Source organism: Alligator sinensis, unplaced genomic scaffold, assembly GCF_000455745.1.
Source record: "Alligator sinensis unplaced genomic scaffold, ASM45574v1 scaffold343_1, whole genome shotgun sequence".
In the NCBI taxonomy this organism is placed as follows: Eukaryota; Metazoa; Chordata; order Crocodylia; family Alligatoridae; genus Alligator; species Alligator sinensis.
The window spans coordinates 564,059-582,075 of record NW_005841947.1 but is presented as its reverse complement, the minus strand read 5'-3'; the positions used below and the strand labels follow the sequence as shown (position 1 = coordinate 582,075).

At 44.9% G+C, this 18,017-nt stretch overlaps 1 protein-coding gene across 4 annotated transcripts in view; it reads right to left on the bottom strand.

Annotated features, from left to right (window-relative positions):
- BOC (BOC cell adhesion associated, oncogene regulated) overlaps positions 1-18,017 on the bottom strand; it is a 77,705-nt gene that overhangs the window by 49,286 nt on the left and 10,402 nt on the right. Inside the window, exon 2 of one of the 4 annotated variants that reach the window (XM_025199660.1) lies at positions 11,787-11,897. The exons of the other annotated variants lie outside the window; for them this stretch is intronic. The gene's annotated coding sequence lies outside the window, so the exon portion shown is untranslated. The remainder of the gene's footprint in view (positions 1-11,786; positions 11,898-18,017) is intronic. 4 annotated transcript variants of the gene reach the window in all.

Sequence of the window (18,017 nt, the reverse complement as noted above, 5' to 3'; positions counted from 1 at the left end):
GTGGGCCCTGGCGGTGGCCACAAAGCCTGCCAGCTGTGGAGGAGATCGGTGCAGGGGGGGTTCTGGGGCCCTGCAGCCCTAGCTGCTGACAGGCGAAACTCATGACATGGGTGCTTGTGCAACTGTGTCTGTCTTGGGGTGGGGGGCCGGGCCGCCAGGACTCCTGCAGGCCGCTGGTAAGCTACTGTGTTACCAGTTACCAATTAATCACGATTCACTCAGGGACCAGCTCAATGCACAGTACCTAGTTACTACATAACGACTTAACGAGCATGGACTAACACCTACAAAGCCACAAACTAAGGAGAGGAAATAATCAATACAGACAATCAACTGCCCCAAGACAGACACAGCTGCACAAGCACCCATGTCACGAGTTTTGTCTGTCAGCAGCCAGGGGTGCAGGGCCCCAGAACCCCCCCAGCCCGATCTCCGCCACAGCTGGCAGGTGTTGTGGCCACAGCAGGGGCCACCATCCCTGCAGCTGTCACCCTGCTGTGCCTTAACACAGGCAGTATCACCCATGTCACGAATTTTGCCTATCAGCAGCTTGAGGTGCAGTTCCCCCCAAACCCCTGCACTGATCTTCTTGAAACTTGGCAGGCTTTGTGGCCTCACCAGGGGCCACCACCCATGCAATTTTCACCCCCCTGTGTTGTAACATATAGACGTGACACGAGTTTTGCTTTCAAGAATTTGGGGTGCAGTTCCTCCAAAACGCCTGCACCAATCTTCTTGAAACTTGGCAGGCTTCATGCTCTCAGCAGAGGCTACCACCCCTGCATGTTTCATTCAAATCAGACAAAAAACAACAAAGTTATAGATATTTCATTGATTCCCCATTATACCCTATGCCCGGATCTCTGAGGTGGCTCCGAACCACTTTGGAAAACTTAGAGAAGCCAGCACTTCAATCTGGACATGCTGCTTCGGATGCCAAAGTTTCCAAAGCTTCTCTGGATCTGAAGCATGGTCTGAAGCCTCACACAGCCCTACTAGCTACTGCCTTTTGTTTCATTAGCAACGGACATAACTTCCCCTTTTTTGATAACCTGATGCAAATAAAACCTAAGATGTCAACCAGATTTAAGAAAAAAAAAAAAAAGAGAAAAGAAACCACTTACTACCACAAACTAATACCACCAGTTGATAAACACATAAAAATACTGTAAAAACATGTTGGATAGAGGACAAAGTATTGGACTTTGGTCAATAACTATATCTTTGAATCTGGTTACAGAACTTCTTGTTTTCAAAACAGCTGAGCCCAAGTACACTACAGAATAAGAACCAGCAGTTACTGATGCTTTTGAAAAATAAGCCTATGGAACCTACCCCCTACTCTCCCATTTTTTTAATATCTCCATTGTAGTTGCTTTGTTTTGTTATTTCATTTCACTGCAGTTCTTAATGTTGAGTTGGGAGCAAAGAGATAGTAAAATCATACGGTCACAACAGGGAATCATTTCGAACAAAGCCAAAACGAATTTACAAACAATGACCTGGCGTCCTCATCTCCATAGGAAATGGGGTTCTTTTACCCAGCATGGAGAAACCTTGGGAAGCTGTTTTAAATTTTGAGCCTTTTATCAGTATATGTGTTTGTCAACTACAACTGTCACCAAGCTAGCAAAGGAATCCCTTCAGAGCCAGTCATCGGGTCTACAAAAATGTGACCAATCTGCTGAAGTAGCACTGTCCCAAAACAGCTGGGAACTAGTTCCTAGTCATTTTTTGGCACAGTTCAATGATATCAGTAATGTAAAGTAACACTGCTGTGACTCAATAGGAACAAGTCCAGAAATCACAGCAATAAATGTAAGGGTAGTTTAATATGGTTAATATCAAAATCCACATGGGATACCAAAGGAGGCAGGATAAGTGTTCAGCAGTGACACCAATACAACATGTAATATTCAGGCGGCTGGTGAAGCCCAATCTTATTTTCCTTTGCAGATTACTTTAAATTACTTTGCCCTTTAATTTGGGATTAAAATCAAGGATTTTGGTCTCAGAGGCCATTAGCCTAATATTTTTCATCAACTCTAAGCCACTTTTTAAAATTGAGAAAACCTAAAAGAACATGGGAGTAAATAAATAGCCTCCGACTCTGCCATGCACAAATGGTACTGAATGGTGTCATTAATGTTATAAGGGTAATGACTGCTATCACGTGGAAACTATGCCAGAGATCAGAAGGAAAAAAAAAAAAAAAAGAGAGAGAAAAATTACTGCCCATAAACAGTGCTCTGGGAAATTCACTGGTTCCAGTCCAATTCTGCTATCCCCTAGCTCGAACCTCTAAACGGGTTTGAACCAAGCTACTCAGAAGCTACTGATCTTAACACAGGGATAACTGGAAAAAAGTCTCATGATCTGTGCTATTCAGAAGGTCCGACTAGATGGTCTAACGGTCTCTTTTGGTTTTATTAAAATCCATAACCGTCCCTCCTTTCCTGTCCTACCATGTCAGGCACGTTCCTTAGGGACACCATGGTTGAAGGACCTGAGGTGAAACTTGAGGGTCTGAAGATGACAGCATTCTCAATAGTCAGTGATTAATTTCCATTTTTCAAAAGATCAAGTGGAAACTGCATTTTCTTTTGTTAGGACACAAAATTATGTGGCCTTTGCCCTGCTAGCATAGTTATGAATGGCTTAACCTTGAAGACAGAACCCACACAACAGGATAGTGGCTGAAACAGGGGTGGGACAGACAGTCCTAATGAGGCAGTCTTCAGAAATACAAGCATGCAGATTAGCTAGGACAGCAACAATACTCGTCATCATGAGTGTGTTACCACATCTGCTCACAAATTTATGACCAGACTTCACCAATACTAGTTCCCTTACACAGGACTGGATCCTTGGATCCCTTCACACAAGACCCAGACTTAAGCCTACTTCAGAGAAAGGATAATATCAGGTCATGAGTGGCCACGTCTGAAAGCACAGAAATAAGGTGAGAATGGCCCAAAGCTTACCTGAGCCGGACCCTGTAAAGGGAATAAAAAACAAGCAGGAAAAAGGTTGATCAGTTACATAATAATACAACTAGAAGGGAAGAAGTTAGGCCACTACATACCAACGGAGAGAGATGAAGAACAAACTAAGTATGGCTCAAGTATTACAACAAATACTTTGATTCAATCTTCAACAAGGATGAAGCTGTGTAGGAAGATAATGGTATGGTATCTAATGGGAATGAGCAACAGAAAATACTGTATCTGAGGCTCCTGGTATGTTACATTTCTGGCACAATTAACATGTTAATCGTGTCATAAATAGCAACATGCCATGTGTTCATGGAATTTATGGCATCATAAAATGTGAAACCAGCCACAAAAATATTCCTTAAAAATGTGCTTTGTGCCACCTTTGTGGCTGGTTTATAAGTAACTGTGCAGTATGCTCTCATCCCAAAGCCGACAATCAGCTGATTGTCAACATTGGAACCTGGGCAGCCCCAGGCCTGGAATGTGGCTGGGGGCTGCTCTGGTTCCAATGCTGGCATCACTCTGCAACCCTTGCTATTTAAGGTGCTGGGACCCAGTGAGCCTCAGGACATGGGGCAGCTCCGGAATCTGGAATATAGCCTTCTCCTGCCTAGTCCTTAGGACTGGATAGGAGACAGCCTTGGGTCCAAACTGGGACAGGGTTGTCCAGTGCTGAATCCCAACATTCTGCTGAGCATTGGGATCTGGCACTGGGCAGGCTGGGGTCCAAGACAAAGCCATATCTGCCCAATTGGCAGGATCAGGCTGGGGGCAGCTCCAGGTCCTCTGTCCCCTGCTTTATCCCTGGAGGATGCCAGGTGCACATCTGGGGATGAGGGAGCTTCTCATTCCTAGCTGCAAATGCCAGTTTAAAGAGGTGCCTGACTTGAGCAGTGGCACCTGTGGAAACTCCCCCATCCTCAACTGTATAGGCCAAGTGGCTTGTTAAATGGGCGAGTAAGCTGGGGATGGGGGACCTTTCCCCCTACCCAGTCATATGTGCCCCTTCAAAAAGTGCCCGTGCAAGCAGGTGGTGATAAGGGAACCTCCCTATCCTCCACTGCCTGCACTGGACACCTCTTTAAACTGGCATGTGCAGCTTCAATGAATCCATGAATTTGGGGATGGTGCCCCATGGCTGAAGAATAGCACTAAACAGAGGCATACTGCCTTTGTTAAAATGGAGGAGGAAAAGAAAGGGAGAGAGAGAGTTTTGACATTTAAACCTTTATTATAAGAATGTTAAAACTAAAAAGGTAAACGTGCAAAAGTACATGGCCCCACTAGGGCTGGGGGTGAAAACATTAGTCAGTAAAAAACTAGCTTCATTATCAGAGATTGAAGCCCTCTCCTGATCCCTACACTCCCGTTATTCAGTTATAGGGTAAAGTGTCTAAACTAAGAGTAGACATATGCCCAGGCCAGGAAACAGAAGAGATTGAATGGCTTTGTTAGAGCCAACTTCTGCAATCTGTTTTTTCGGCTTGTCAGGGTTGCCATCTTGAGAGAGGCAACTACAGGACCACTAGTATGGTCTATGTAAGGTCTTAGAACAGATACTGAAGGAAAGAATAAATCAAGCACGTAGAGTTAGCAGAATGAGACAACATGGTTTTATGTAAGAAAAATTGCATCAGACTGATCCAATATCCTTCCTTGACAGGGAAACCAATTTCTTAGATAAGGGCAATTGAATGAGTATAAACCAATCTAGGTTTAAACAAGGCCTTTGATATGGTACCTTTTGGAAATTATTAGCTAAAATGGATAAGATAAAGATTAGTGTTGTAACTGTAAGGTGGATAAGGAGCTAACAGGGAGATTACGATGCAGTGTATTGAAAGAGGCACTATCTGATTGGAGAAGTTGTTTGTGTTTCTCAGGGATTTGTGGTTCTCAGGGATTAGTTTTGGGATCCATCCTCTTTAATATTTTTGGCAGTGACCTTAAGGCAAGAATTAGATGTATTCTTGTGATTTCTGAAGAGAATACAAAATTGGGAGGTATTACGAATACAGAGATAAAATTATCAGACAGAAAAAAATAGTCTAATAGAGTAAAGTAATGCAAGTGATAATCAAATTAACCATAAAGTCACACATTTAAGGGCTAATGCCAGGAATTTCTGCTGTAAAATGGAGGCTCATGGTATGGAGACAATGGAGGAAGTGACCTTGAAGTGGTCAGTCATCATTGGATCATCATAAATTGCCAGTGTGATGCAGATATGAAATGGCTAATGCAATTCTATGATGTATTTTTAGAGATAGGGAAATATCAGTAACACTGTAAGAGGTATTTGTCAGACGCCATTTAGAATATTGTCTGCAGTGCCAGTTGTCTATATGCAAAAAAGAGCAATTTAAATGAACAGGTCCAGAAAAAGCCTACGAAAAATTTTAGGAGAATGAAGAATGTATCTTATATATGAGGAGGATAAAAGAGGCGGGCTTTTTTTTAAGCTTATAAATAACTTTTAGGGTGAATAACAGGGGAAAAGAGCTATTTAAGTTCAAGACAACACTGGCATAATATCAAACACGTACAAATACAAACATATTTAGACTGAAAATCAGAAGAATTTTAACCATTAGAGGACTGAAGTTCCAGAATGGCCTTCTGCATCAAGTAGTAGAGATCGGATTCCTTCAAGGAGTTGAAATAAAAATCTATGGAAGGGATAATGCAATAGGCTGGAGATGATCTTGGAGTAGTAATCAGCGCATGTAATATATGGCTTCAAGTGTTTATTATTACCATGAGGGGGCTGACAGGAACTTTGATCTCCTTGTAGGTTACTAATATATATGAAACGTCCGATGATCTCATGCTTCAGGACTTCTGATTGGCTACCAGGTGGCTAGGAAGAATTTTTTTCCCCCTATTGAATACATTTGTTTCTTTTTCCACCTTCAGTTGAAGCACTGGACATTGACCATATCCAGAGGTCGGTATGCTGGTGCTCCTAAAAGTACAGAGAAAACTCTCCAGTGCCTGGCTAGTGGGTCTTGCTCACATGCTCAGGGTTAAATTGCCATATTTAGGGACAGGAAGGAATCTGAGGTTAAACTGGCCGTGATTGATGGGTTTTCTTGCTTTAGCGTACTCCACTTCCTAGGATCATCTGAGTATAATTTTGCTTCAAATTCCCAGCCACCATAGTGTCCTAGCCACTGGTGGTGTCCTGTTTTTCTTGCTTTCTTGTAGCATTGTGAGTATTTTTTAATTAGGTTCTGGAGTACTATGGTATGGAAGAGGGACCAGAGGAGACCCTCTTGTAGAGGCTTTTGAATACATTGTTCCACATGAATGCAAGAGGCTAGACTCACTGGTTCGTGGAGGCCTCTTAACTACATGTTCCCTTGACGCCAGAGAAGCAGCAGGGTTGGCAGCAAGTGTGAGCTTCCCACATGTCTCCTGCTGCAGATGATAATGCACCTGGCCTTTCTACTGTAAGGCTTAAGAAGATACACCTCTCCCCCCACCACCTCTGCACATGCGCACACGCTATTCAGAAAGGACAGGTTACATTTGTGCCTGCTGTAGCTCAGACTCCTGCCAACTGCTTTCACTGACCTACAGCAGCATCAGGAGGAAAATGAGATAGGTGACTGCATTCTCTGGCAGATGCTAGTCACCCCTTGCATTGCGGAGCACTGGGATACGTTAGGAAACCCTGCGGTCCCACAGCTATCTAACCTATCTTTTCCTCCTGATGTAAAATTTGTCTCTACAATTTCAATCAATCAGAGATCAGCAAATAGCAGGGGACTCAAGTTTGCAGGACCTTGCATCTTCACCTGTTCAGATTCAGACCAGACAGCATAGTAACTGAGAGGAACAAATTGTAGGAGTGAATGCACTAGACCCAAGCATTGGTCTGGATTATGCAGTGGTGAAGTTGCTAATCAAGGACTGGGAAGATAGGAGCTCAACACAGATTTCCCATGTCACCCTGGGCAAGCCACTTAATTTTTCTGTGTCTCAATTCCCTAACTTCAAAATGCGAATAGCAACACACCCTTATTTCAGAGGGGTGCTATGAGAATAATAAAATGAAATACTGAGCTATTAAGGCTATGGAGGACAGGTAAATACCTTACATAGGCAGTCAAATCTAATATCCCATCTGTCTGCCATATTATTCAACCCAAGCTCAGGATCTTATTTCTAGTTGTCTTCAGCAGGGGCGATGCGTCATGGGTGTTATGGTGCATGATTGACAGCCCAGAGGTTTCAAGTTAGAGGCCACAGCAGGAGCGCTCATGGATGGTGTGGCCGGTCAGATTCTGATGAATCTGCAAATTCTGCTAAATATCTTGTCACAAGGACACAAAAAAAGAAAGGAAGCCATCCTCAGTAGCTAATATTTAGAATAAACATTTCTTCCCACTTGTGTTGTGGGGATATAAATAGGTGGGAAAGGGATTCCTCCATAAAGTAGTTTGGTCCAATAGCTGAAACATCAGTGGGTGCGTCTACACAAGATGCTTAATGCTCACTGGATTAATTATATTGTTCATTAGCATAGCTGGCAAAAACCCTGCTAATGTGCAGTAGAGTAGTCCAATGGGCATTAAGTGTCACACAAAAAAGCATTTATCTACGCTAGTGTGCAGTACTACCAATTACAGAGCATTAAGTTAGTACCTGTAATAACAGGTACTAAACTTAATGCACTGTAATTACAGTGCATTAATGAACATGTAGACTGTGGATCTATTCCTTGTCCTGCAATTAACTCGCCGTGTAACCTTTGGCAAGTCACCTCCTTCTCTGTCCCTCAGTTTCTCTACCCCTTATAGGAAAATAATGAAAACTTCACATTATGTTTTGAAGTCAATGAACAAAATGTACCTTATAACAGCATGGCGTTATTCCTGTTTAACCTGGAACACAACATTCACTAGCCCTTGCCTTAACAAGCACAGCAGCTAAACCTAATAGGTCGTTAAAGCCCCTGGTACTAATCCTATTATTATTCGCATTGTTCCAGGGTTCCTGAACAGCTCTGAGGCCTCATTACACTAAATACTGCATGTATATAGACAGGTAGACACACTCCCTGTCCTGAACCACTTACAATGAGCAATAATGATGCACAAAGCAAGATTTGGGAGGTGAAGTGATGTCTTTTATTAGACCAGCTGTATAGTTGGGAGAAATGTTAGACAAGGTTTTGGGCTTCAACCCCCCCCCCAAAAAACTAGTCTAATCTCTCTAACAACTATAAAGTTGGTTCCCACAAAAGATACTAAGTCACTTTTTCAAACCTGCCTCTCTCACATTCCCTGGACTATCACAGTCATAACATACACAGTAGAAGAATGATAATGCATGACATGGAGCAGTAGCCAACTGCTTTCCCCTCCTCTTTACACTTTCCCCCTTGACACTTGCATGCTCTCTCAAATAGACCCAAGGAGTGAGACGTTAAGAGCATCTCTGCTGGCTCTTCACACAATAAGCAGCAGCAGCGGCTCCAGCTTGAAAGTTTGCTTTCCTTGACACACAGTTTACTTTCTTCATTCCCCACTCCCACTCTTGAAAGTTTGCTTTCCTTGACACACAGTTTTCTTTCTTCATTCCCCCCCCCCCCCCCTGCCACTTCCCCCTCATTCCAAAAGATCTTTCAAACAGTCTTAAGCTTTAAACAAATAAGAGTTTGGAAAGCAGCAGCCTGCTCCTGTTTCTCTCCCCACCAGCCCCTGCTTTCCCCCCTTAGAGCAACAGTGCAATGGAGCTGGCAAAAGCTGCATGTGTACAGAAAACAAACACGTGGAGCAGAGCCAGCTGTGAAGCTTGATTTGGCATAGGCTATTTACAAAAGGAATAAAGCATGCAAGAAGGGAGAAGAGCAGTGGACAAGAAGAACAAGGTGGGGGCATATTTCACTGTATTCAAGAGCCCCAGCACTTCTTAGACTGTGCATATAGATGTGGACACAGGTAGATCAAGGACTATGTGTAGTTGTGTACAGTCAAGGTGGGTTGAAACACATCTTTCCACCCTCCATTTGGAGGAAGCCTCAACTTTGTGGCTTAGACCCAGCTCTGAAAGCCCCACAAAAAATAAATCTAAATCTCTAGATCCCCCACTGTGGTAAGCAGAACCAGCGGGCACACATCTGTGTGTTGTGAATGCCAGGGGAGTACAATTGCAGTACTACCAGTTGGCCTCACACCAACTTTTGGACACGTGGAAGGGTTTTGCACTGTGCACTTTCCATCTCCCCTCACAATAATCTCAAAATGTAACTACATGGAAGACAACATATGTTCCTGGTTTGGGTTGAAAACTTCATGCAATGGCTGAATTCCATATGGTTTCCACCCCAAACTATAAAATTAGTCCAGTCAATATGGAAAAGGACAGGGCTCAGCTGGAGAAGGGTAATGGATCATGTTTGCTTCCTATACCTTCTCCTGCCTTTCTCCCCACAGAGGAGCACTGGATTTTCAATCCCTCTGGACCATGTTGAAGAACACTGGCTGGAGAGAATCAAGTTCTTACCTGATCCTGGCCTTTATACAAAATATCTCCACCTGCCCTTCCCTGCCCCCCAGTTTGCTATTCTGTTCCTAGGGCTGTAGGACAGATTTTTGCCCCTTGCTAATCATTTTTCATTAAATGGCCAGGGCCATTTCCTCTTGGGTGCTTCTTCCCCAGGGTGGCTTCAACATAGGCTGACAAGAGTTTGCTTAGGTAATGTTTTCTCCATGGCTTAAGTTATGGACACTTGATCACAACTGGGGAGTAAAGCTGAAGGCCATTTTTCAGGACTGAATTTGCCGCAGTGTTGAAGTGCCATTAAAAGTGAATTGACAAGGAAAATTTGACATCCTTTCTTCTGAAGGCATTTAGTTACGTGCCATGACATGATTACAGCAGGAGACAAGGACTCTGGGTAGCTGGATTCAGTTCTTGGTGCTGTTGGACTCATTCCATGGCCTTGGGCAAATTACTTCTCCTTCCTGCAATTCCGTTTCCTATTCTGCAAAATGAGGATAATACAGACCAGCCTCACACAGGTACTGAGATCCTGGGGCACTCAGATTCTTGGATGAAAGGTGCTAGACAAAAAACATAGCATCGTTATAGTCACCACTTCCCTACAGTCCCGAGACTTCTGATTTAGCAGAACTCCACTGTCAGCATTCTGGCGTTGCAACCTCGAGGAATGAATCAGGCAAGGAAGGGTGGGATGATGATTACAATGGAGAAAAATCAATTCGCAGCGCACACAAAATATTGTGGTTATGGGAGATGGCAACCAAAGGGCGAGGGAGGGAAGGGGTTTGCTGACAATGAAGGACAGGGCAATTTTACAGAGTTCTGTCAGACTAAACCATCCCTAATCACAGACTCCAGAGAAAGTGTTTGCCAAACAAACACTGAAGCATCCAGCTGGCAAGAGGAAAGTAAACAAGAGCAGTAAAAATCAACAGGGTACCGATCAGAAATGTCATCTGATTGGCTGCTACCTCCCAGCCATGCACATAGGCACTTAGATGCCTGGCTGATGTGGGCTGATGCTGCAACTGGAAGAGGCAGACCCATCTTTAAAACTCTGCTGCACAGCTGGCATTCAGTGCCTGCAAGGTATTTTCAGCAAGCATTGAATTTGTTCAACCAAACCTATAAACACTGCAGACAGGGAAGGTGTGGCATCTACCTGTGGAGTGCCAGAGCAGTTTCCCTCCACAACTGTGTTCTCAATTACCACCCTGGGCTGGTGGGAAGGATCAGCTGATATAGGTTCCTTGCCCAAAATTCTCCTTTGGGACTCCTCCAACATAATGCCTTCTCCCTTTCGGTTGTGAATGTCAAACACTGCTTGTAGTCCATAGCAGCTAGAGAGCCAACTGAGACCAGGGCTCCACTGTAGCAGGCACTGGGCATGTAAATCATGGGGGGCATAATCACCACCCCAATACGTTTCCAATCTAAAGCACCAGACTAAAGGACAGGAGGGGATGCAGGCACAGAGAGATGAAGTGACTTGCCCGTGGCTACACAGAGGGCGGGTGGCAGAGGTAGGAAGAGAACCCAGATCTCCAAACTCCTAGTCCAGAGCCCTCGTGGCTGAATCATGTTTGCTTCCTGTACCTTCCCCCCACAAAGGAGCACTGCATTTTCAATCCCTCTGGGCCACGTTTAAGAATGCTGGCTGGAGAGAAGTATGCAAGACCCCAGGGGCACTGCAATGCCAGTGTTTGAGAAAATGTCCCTGTACAAGTTACTGGCTACCCTGCCTATCTGTTGAACTGAAGCATCCAAGGTGTTATCCCCCAGGGAGTCTGTAGCAGATCTCCCTGAGCACAAGAGGTTAAACTTTGCATGCTGTACCAGAAGTGGGAGGAGAAGGGAAGGAGTTTACAAGTCCTGGCTTGAGGTCACTGACACCTCCTTTGAGCTGGGGATTGTGTTTATGTTCTAGATGTTCATGTCGGGGGATTAAAAAAGCTGTTTTCCCTTTAACGGAACAAAGAGATTTGTGGGAGTCGAGATCTCTGCTGGTCCCAAAAACAGGGTCTTCCCAGGCTTGTTGAACAGAGATTCTGCCAGGGTTTATACAAAAAGACTTGTTTATTTTATGCATGCAACATTGGTCTTCCAAGCATCTGAGCTGAGAAGAAGGATTGAAGGATTCTCCTCTCCTGGGGAGAAATCAATCCAGGTCAAGGAGGAGGATCTCTATAAACAAACAATCTGACACTTGGGAGCAATCTCTGGGTTTTAATTGGAAAGGAGTGAACTGCTACTGAGTCTTGAAACGTGGATACTCACTCTTCAGTGTCTTAACAGAAGGACTGTCTCTTGGACGACTCCCCTGCCCTCCAGGTCATATTGTGTGATGTTCTTGGGGCAGTGAATTATATGCCAAGTGATACTTGTGATCTGAGACAGAAACCATACATTAAAATCTTCCAAAGCATGTTTCCCCCTCCCTTTTTTCTTGACTGATTTGCTGCAAAGAGCCTGGGCAGTCAGAAACAGCTGGAAATAGAGGCATCGGCTCCATGTGACTGGCCAGTTTCATGCAGATGCCAACAAGTGCTCTGCACACCACCTAAGTGCAAATACTGCCATCAGATGCTCAAGAAACAGGACACCTCAATACTGATTTTAGGGGTGTGCCAAACTTTCTGTGACTTTGGCTATTATTCCTGAACAGCACTAATTTGAGGTCTTTATTGGTAAGAAGATATGGAAGGATAAGGCTCTCTACAATCACTTTAAAATGTCCAGAAAGCAGGATTATCCTCCTCATAGAGAAGATGAGGCATGCAGAAATGAATCATCCACTTGACCAAATTTGCACAGACCTGGAAGTGGAGACCAGGAGTCCCAACTGTGAGAAAATGCTAACAACCAAACAGATGCCTTGTTGGTTAAAGTCAGCAGCAGCAAGGATCTAAGATTTTGCATGACCATGACCCAAATGAAATACCAGACTTGGTGTCTGGCCTGTGGGAATATCTGCATTGCATTTCTACAGCCAGGATAGTGTGGAATACAAGGCAGCACAGTGCCAAGAGCTAGGCTTTGCGTCTCCCTGTTCTAATGGAAACAACTCTTATTTTGGAAGGCCAAGGGCTAACTCCAGAATAACCTCAAAACTATGCTTTGCTTTCCCAAGCAAGATCTTTGGTAAGGTATCCACCTGGGAGAGGACATCCCCTCCTCTACTTCCCCCCTCTTCAGGGCTCAGAACAAAGTATCTTGCTGCCCAACACATTCCTCAACCAGTTTCATCTTGGTCCAAACACCTCTTGTGTTTTAACACTTGCCAACACATGCACATACACACGCGCGTGTGTGCGCGCAGTGAGAGAGGGTGTTACAACTGCATGTAAATTATCCCATAGTGGTAGGTAAAGATATGGCAGGGAGTGAAGATTTTTTGAGTAGCCCGTGTTATCTTGAAGTCTGAATCAAATGGGTCACAAGAGAGGAAACATTCACCAGTCAAGCTTCCTTTTCGCACAGAAAGGATCCAGCAGCTTCTCATTCTCAGGTCCATACTGAATCACCTCCAAATACCATAAACAACATCTTTTTCTTTTCAGCTCTGACCACTCATCTCCTACGCATACACCCTTCTCTTTCTTGGTCCCCCCCCTCTGTCCGACTTGCATCCCACTTCGTCATTATAGTTATGATGGATGAGTAAACAAGGTTCTCACCGCCACCCGAACTCTGCAGATCTGGGAACGCAAACCACCATCTCTGCTGATCATTCCTGAGGCTGAAAACAAGAGGGTTGAGTTTCTTCATGGGGTTAGGAGGAGCCTGGAGCATTCAGAAGCAGCCAGTTCTTCCTGTGCTCTCCTCCCCAAGCCCTTTCTGTTACACCAGCAGAAAACCTACTTTGTGGCATTGTACTGATACACCAGCAAAACATGCAACCACAGCCTGGCTAACTTTTGGCAAGCTAGCCAAAAGCAGCCATTTTCTAGATTCCTATCTACCTCCCTCTGCTCAGAGTCTGTTTCTCAATCCTGCACAGCTTTATGAATTGATGACTTTAGGAAGTTACGTTATAAAGAGTATGGTGATGGCTAGTCTGCCTCTGTGTCTACCAAGAACAGGAAAAAAGCAATGCATTTACACTGCAAGAAGGGACTTTTAAGTTGGAAATTAGGAAAAATATTCTGACTTTGGTTAAGCACCGGAACAGGTAACCTAGAGAGGTTCTGGATTCTCCTCTTCGGAAACTTTTAGAGTTCAAGTTAGACAGATATTTGCCTGGGATAGTTTAGACAGGGATGCCCCTGCCCTGAACAGAGGTTTGAACTAGATGACCTCCTGAGGTACTTTTCAGCCTTATTCTTCTATGACTCTATGGCACTTGGGCAGTGGTGCCCCCATGAGAATGCATTCTAATGTTGGACACCCTGGGCTTAGCCAATGGAGCCTGAGACACGACATCCAGTGTCACAGCAAAAGGCTAGGCTGGCTCCTATCAGAGAGGAGACTGGAAAACCTCCCCCCAAAAGAACAGCAAGAGCAAAGCTTAGAATACAAAAAGGGCTGAATACAGGAGGTTGGCCCAATGCTGAACCAAGAGCAACCCATGGGAGCAGAAGGGAGGAGGTTAGCAACGGTTTTGTTCCTTCTGTGAAAGAAATTTGGTCTTCCCTTCTCCATACCAACACTTCCTTCACTGTGGTGTCTGAGAAAGAGAGGAGACCAATCCACCCACTGTTGGTCTTTTCATGGGATAGACTGCTACTTAGAAGGGACTGCAAATTTCCCAATTAAACTTCCAGACTGCCTTCCACTTCCCTCATGATATTCCCAGGTCCATCCTACTCCCTACCACATGACTTTACCTTTCCTTCTTCCCAATGCAAGTAGCTCCTTTCTCCAGACCCAAAACAGGTCTGTATCTTTTCCCCCCCCCAAATTTATCTCCCAGTCTCATTTCCACAGTAGCTCTTTCCTACCCCAGCTAAGACTCTCTCCCCTCTTCTACCACAAGGGCCCTACAGGAACAGAAAAAAATATGTAGCCCAGGTACACCCAGGGGTGTGTCCTGTCCACCAGTGGAAGGGATGGTGGTCAGGCAAGAGTGCTGAGAGAGGGACCTGCCATCTGGGAGCAGTTCCCACTCCTCTCTACAGCGCTAGGCCAAGACAAAGCGCTCAACTACATACAAATTTATGGCTACAATAAAGAAATATGAATAAGAAACATTAAATATTAGTATGCGACACATAATACAATAACCTGCAATCAACATATTGCACCACTTTGAGGGACTGCAAAAACATGAACAGGGTGATTCACAAGATATGCAATAATTAACCCCCTTGCATAGAATAAGCATTAACACTTTGGAACAGGTAAGTCAAGGCATCAACACAATAAATGCATATGAACATCAACTTAGATAAACCCAGGTAAGCTGAGGTAGCAATACCATAGACATACACAGGCAACAATACAGGTAAGTTCTGATAATAGGTAATAAACACATATAGGCAATGAAGACAGATAAACCTATATAAACTCCCTTAAGGAGCACCCTTAACTTCTACAGTACAAAACAACAACAATCACAAAATATGGGGGTGCACTCAGCATCCCACGGGGTGTCCCCTGGAGCCCCTCCCCTTTGGGGCCCCAGGATGTGGACACACCCCTCCCACAATGGAGGAGGGTGGAGGCTGCAGACCCTCTCCCACCCCACTTCCCCTGCGGGACCCGCTTCCCCAGCAACTCACGCTCTTGCTCTGAAGCGGCCAAGGCTCGTGCCCTGGTGGTCGGTCCTGCAACGGCCTCTCTCCAGCGGCACCTCCAGTTCCCCTTGATGGCCTGGTGCCCTGCACTGGGCACCCAGGGCGCTCCCACGGGAGCTGAGCCCTTACTGGCTCCAGTTCCCCAGCCTCACACTGGGGGTCCTTCCCTTTCCCAGGCCCTGCTCTGGGCACCGAGGCACTTTTAGTTTAATGCAGAGCCACACTGTGGGGCTCCGGTTACTTGGCCTAGAGCCAGTGCTAACTTGAGCATCCTCAAGTTGCTCCCAGGGCCAGCTCTCTGTGTGCCGACCTGCGCAGCATATGGGGTCTGAGCAGTCGCTTGCCGGGTTCGCAGGTTCAAGCCGCCTTGAGAGGCTCCTAGAGCCTGAGCACCGTGCACTGATCTGTGCACTGTCGAGACTCAGGCAGGGTCTCAATGATGGTCGTCTCCAGAGCTCCTCTCTCCTTACCATCCCTCGCCGCGTCTCTCTCCCAGCGTTCTGAGCAGGCTCTCCTTTTACACACCTCAGTGGCTCCACCCCTGAAGTTCTCCAGACCTGGCAGGGTGCAGTCTCAAACCAGGTCCAGACTGCTCCTTGCCCCCTCCCTTCAGGAAAAGGGCACAGCCTTGCTTACCCTGGCTTGCTTCTGATTGGTGGATGGGCTCCACCAATCAGAAATGCAGAATCTCAAGCCCAGGACTCATCTGGAGCTCAAAAGGTAAGTCTGCTACAAATACATAAGAAGTTTGTACCCCACAGTCCTTCCCCTTCTTCCACATGATCCCATATACTTTTGCCAAACGTTCTCCTATATTTCTCAGGCATAACCAAGTTGTACAGCAGATTTTACAGAGCAACTCATTTCCAGGGTAGTAGGGAGGGTCTGTGCCTGTCACCATAGCCAACTTTTTTTGTTTTAAATATTTCAGATGTCAGTGCAGCGAGGAAAGCAGGTGAACATCTGTCTCATGGCAGACGCGATACAAAAAATGGCTCTGCAGCTCTTCTGGCCTCCATGCTAATCTGATGGCTAGTAAAAACATCTATTGAACAAGTTGTCTTCATATGGCTTAATTATTTATATTATGATAACACCTTGGGCACTAAGAATAAGACCTATTGTGCAAACTATCCATGCCAGCTAATCCAGACATTGAATAAGCACAGAGCAATAGGCCAGGCCTCCACTGAAGAGCACCCTTTTTTGAAGCTTTATTTTACCAAGATGGGGCCTCAATTAATCCCATCAAATCCCAGGTGGATGTTACTCAGAACTACAGAGCTACTCTCCTCCTGTGCTCACACAGACCTCAGAAATGAGTTACGAAGGGCACAGCTACACGTTCATTAATGCGCCATAATTATGGCACATTAGCTTTAATACCTGTAATAACAGGTACTAACTTAATGCAACGTAAATTGGCATCACTGCGCATTAGTGCAGATGAACGCTTTTCTGTGATGCTTAATGACCACAGGATTGACCTACCGAGCATTAGCATGGTTTTTGACAGCCACGCTAATGCACAGTAGAATTAGTCCAATGGGCATTAAGTGTCTCATGTAGACATAACTAAAGGGAACTAACTTCACAACCAGATTACTTCAGGTATAAGAGTTGCTTCCAAGTTGCATGCTATCCCCTGCCTTCCCAACAAGTAGGCCCTACTTGTTTTGAAAAATCTAATTTGTAGGAATTCCTTTTCAAGCTATTCTGAACGGCTTGTTTGCCACTTTGGACAGAGACATGTTTAGGGAGTGCCCACTCCCTGGGCTGAAGTGTCAAGTCACTGAAGAGTTAAATGCTAAGATTTCCTTAAACAAAGCTCTACCCAACCCAGAGGCCAATGAACACAAGGATTAGCAACATACTACTATCAGTCACTGACTACTGATTCTTGGATGCCCTGAGACAGGAGAAGCGGGAAAAAAGAAAATACAAACGTCCATCTATGAACAGATACACATTGCCTTCAGCATAGGAGATTCTTACAATGTCTTCTTCCACCTATGGTGGTAGACTTTTCCTCTACTGGAGACAGAACTATAACTCTTTAGGTTTGCAAACTATTTCTTCCACCTCGTATGAGCTCTGGCTACAGGGCATTATCAAGAATATCACTGAAAAGACTGTCCCCATCCTAGATGGTATCTCTTTGACATCCAGGAACCACTCACTAAAGGCAAGCCCAGGCAACTCCCAGACAACAGTCCCTTTGCAGAATACAAAATGTCAGACATTCCCAGAAACCCAGTCATCTAGGACTGATCCCTCCTCTACCTGGCTAGTGAAGCAGAGTAATGAGCCTCTGGTACTGCTATTGTTCCTACATATGTACCCATGACTGGACTAAGACCTTAGTGTTAAGTTCTGTACAAATCAGAGGATAAAAAGACACGATCCTCAGGAAGCTGACATCCAAATAACTCTGAAGGTGTTCCACACATTCTTTGGGGAGAGAAGACTGCCTTCCATGCAAAAGAATCAAATACCACCAGGAGAAGAAACTATCACTATGCTGTAAAAACTGTCTATGCCAGTTAATCCAGAAACTGTCCTGACTATTTACCTACTGCTGCGTGTCTTGAACTCCTCCCCATCAAGTTTCAGACTAAGGCTTTTAGAATCACATCACCTCTAGTTGATAGAAACACTATCCACTTGCCACAGACCTCATATACATATGGATTTTAGATGGCAAGGGGACTAAATCCTTAGTTTACAGTGGGAATCTGGTTTTAGGCTTGAGCATGGAAAAGACATCACATTT